The following is a 3,800-nucleotide window of genomic DNA, read 5'->3' as shown; positions in this document are numbered from 1 at the left end:
CATATCTCCTGCTGCTATCGCTCCTCCTTCTCTCATCCCTCAGTTTTACTCTCTCTATCTTTCACTCCTCCTGTACAGTATCTACATCCCTCACTCACTTTTCAATCGGTGTGTTTCTACTATCCTTTGCTCGTAGTTGTTCCCCTGTAAATACTTCTGTGTCACACATGTGCTAAATTCTCCAGAAAAGCCCATCAAGGCACAGATTATTATAAGCAGAAGTCTTCCCAAAATGTAAATAAATATATTTTTAAATGTCTCTTTCCAGTTTATGTAGAAACTGACCAATTAACAAGCAGGTATCAAAATATTGAGATGTTTATAAGTGTGTCAATGACAGTGGTTAACATAGATCTTTTTTGAGCCTGACACCATTTCCTGTCTGTGTTTGTGACATCTCCAGTAATCCCGTATTTATTTGCTCACTCTCACTCTGATCTCGTCTCTTCCGATGTTGATGTAGGCTTGTCCTCAATCCTCTGGACCTAATACTGCTTCCCATTGTTTACTATATTCCCAATATAGAAATGTATCTCGCAAAACAGTGTACAGAATGATAGTAAGAAGTCTCTTAAAATTTTGGCTCTGAGACCAAAATGTGAAGATGCAGACATAGATCTAGAGGGAAGGACTCCCTTAGAACTGAACCATTCCTAAAATAGGTGGGGCAGGAATAGTTTCAGGGAAAGAAAACGACATGATTCCACAAGAGAATCCAAAAGGATTTCAAAGAAAAACAGAGGAGGGATCAACAGAAAAAGACCCAACATGTAGACACGAAAAATGCTGATTAAAAAAGAAGAAGAAGGTTGTTTTCTTTCATATCCTGCAACCCATCTATATCTCTGTACAGTATAGATTTACAGTAGGGGGATCTATCTATCTATCTGTCTGTCTGTCTTATTTTAAAAAGGTTAAGACGTTTATCAGATTAATGCTGCAATACATCTCTGTAAATAATGTTTCCATGTTTCACTTACTGGGTGTATAAAAAAGCAAATTACTAGCTTTGTTGGGGCAGGAATGGTAATAGTAAATGATTTAGAAACTGCAATTACAGTTTTCCCATAAGAGAAGCCAAAAAGATGACAAAGCGGGGTGGGAAAGGAGAAAAATCCAACTGGTGCGGTTAGAAGAAATTAAGATGAAGCACAGTTACTGTAAGGATCTATGAAGAACACTCTACTTCCGTCTCCGTCCAAGCCAAACTACTATCAACATGTTTCATTCTGCATAATTACAGTAATTTATCATTTAAACCATTATGTGGTTTAAAATATAAAGTTGTTTTCACAGAAGACATTTTTAGAAACAGTTGGAAAATGTTCATTGAGGCTGAATTCCATTCATCTGTTTCAATATTTGGTGTTGTTTTTGAAATGGAGCAAGGACGAAACATTTGCAAAACACATATTAACAATGATGGACACAATGGGAGAGAACTTACACTGAAATTGGTAAAATAAAGTTATGTTAGTTGTGTGGCATATGCTCCATTTGGCTGAACGTTTTTGGTACTATCAAAATAACTGCACATGGATTAAACAGACTAAATGTAATATTTTATAAAAATATCTGTGACCATAATGCTGTTAGACATATACCAAAGCATGTGGCCCTTTTGCTCACATTAATCAAATTGGAATTGGGCTTCACATATGTAGAAAAAGTGAAACAAAAATTAGTTTCATGTTGCTACTTGTGGGGCATTTTTAATTAAGTTTGTGATTTACCGTGTAGCCTAACTCCTCTTGTCTCTGTGCCTGGGAGAATTGCAAACTGATAACTTAACTGTTGAGTCAGTCTGCCCCAGGGCAGCTGTGGCTACAACTGTAGCTTGCCTTCACCAGTGTATGAATGTGAGAGTGAATGAATAGTGGTATTGTAAAGCAGTCCCAAAAACGCACTATATAAATGCAACCCATTATTATTATTATGAGTCATGTGCACGCTTAAATTCTATGGCGTTATTTTTGTGCCACTATTCTGAGTGCACGTAAAAAAAAATCTGCAGGTGCAAGTGTTGTATTTTGAGGAGAAATTTATTTTGAGCGAAGAAAAGCTAAATTTGAGTGAACAAAATTCATTGCGGCGTGCAAAAGATGTATTTCAGTGTTTGCTATTATCCATACACACACACAATAGCAACCCCTCTCGCTCAGTTTTTACATTTGCGCTTGCTTGCAACGTGTTGCTTGCGCTCTCAACATTTCTGCCCGTGCGCATTCAACTCTTTCTGTACACCGTTATAATTGTGAAACAAAACCAACCAATCCCAGACTTGGATGCAAAAAAATCTGATTGGCTGTTTTGGTCTTCAATCAGCTCGAAATGATGAAATGCAATATCCCAGAATCCATTTCCAGCCTTCTAAACAAATTAGATTTTAACTTTTCCCCGGTTTGCGCTTGTGCCACGCCACCATCTGTAATGATAACTGTATTTTCTTTGCTCCTTTATTATTGTAACCCTGCAAATGTAGCTCATCTGTGAAGCACTTTGATGTACCTGGGTCTTTTAAATTTTAAGCAGTGGTATTGTTAAAATATCTATAAAATAGAAAGTCCTGAGCACTGGGGAACAAAGAAATAAGATATTTGTGACTTTGATGTGTGCTTTCTGAATAAGATAAGATAAGATAAGATAAGATAAGATAAGATAAGATAAGATAACCTTTATTAGTCCCACACGTGGGAAATTTGTTTTGTCACAGCAGGAAGTGGACAGTGCAAAAGTTATGAGGCAAAAATTAGAATACAATAAGAATAAATACAGTACACAACTGTACAGAATAGAATAAAATACTATATACAGTAGAATAAAATAAAAATAAATATACAATAAGATAAAAATAGAATACAAATACAAATACTATATACAACTGAGTAAAAATACAACGATGACAGAAAGGATTATTGCACTTAGTGTTATTGCATATGTATGGATGTGTGTGCTTGATCAGTTAAAGTCTTTATTATGGAGTCTGACAGCAGTGGGGAGGAAAGACCTGCGAAATCTCTCCGTCCCACACCGTGGGTGCCGCAGTCTCCCACTGAAGGAGCTGCTCAGTGCTGTCACAGTCTGCTGCATGGGGTGGGAGATGTTGTCCAACAGGGATGACAGCTTAGCCGCCGTTCTCCTGTCACTCACCACCTCCACTGGGTCCAGAGGGCATCCTAGAACAGAGCTGGCCCTTCGGATCACCCTGTTCAGTCTCTTCCTGTCCCCAGCAGAGATGCTGCCGCCCCAGCAGACCACACCATAAAAGATAAAAGATAGCAGAAGCCACAACAGAGTATATTTCTGAATGCACCGCAAATTATGTCTTCATGTAATTCCTTCCTTGTGTTTTTGTTTAGTGGCATTTACTGTTTCACTGCTGAATTCTCATGCTAAACATGAGAGTTTGCAATAATGAAGTTGTCATAAATATGTGTTATCCCTGTAAGCCATAAGCTCAGGCTCCACGCCACTCTAAATAACTACTTTTGCTGACTTCCTTTGGTTTGACTCATGAACAACTAAACCATTGTGCAACATTTTGAATTCCTTTTCTGGTCACCCATGGATTCCTGTGTAATCAGCCAAAATTGACATGAAGGACGGGGAGTTTTCAAAATATTTGAAATCAGGTTTTCGATTAGTTACATAATTCACTTGGGATAGTGGAAAAAAATGTTATTTCTTCCTATGGGAGGATCTCCTTCCTATCGACATCTTTTCTTAAGAATCCATTTATTTCAGGAAACTGTTTTAAGCAAGCCACAGCGACTGTACTGCCAAAGGCACAACTGAATTGA

Source organism: Maylandia zebra, linkage group LG6 (assembly GCF_041146795.1).
Source record: "Maylandia zebra isolate NMK-2024a linkage group LG6, Mzebra_GT3a, whole genome shotgun sequence".
NCBI classification, from domain to species: domain Eukaryota; kingdom Metazoa; phylum Chordata; class Actinopteri; order Cichliformes; family Cichlidae; genus Maylandia; species Maylandia zebra.
Note: the sequence above shows the minus strand (reverse complement) of the source record.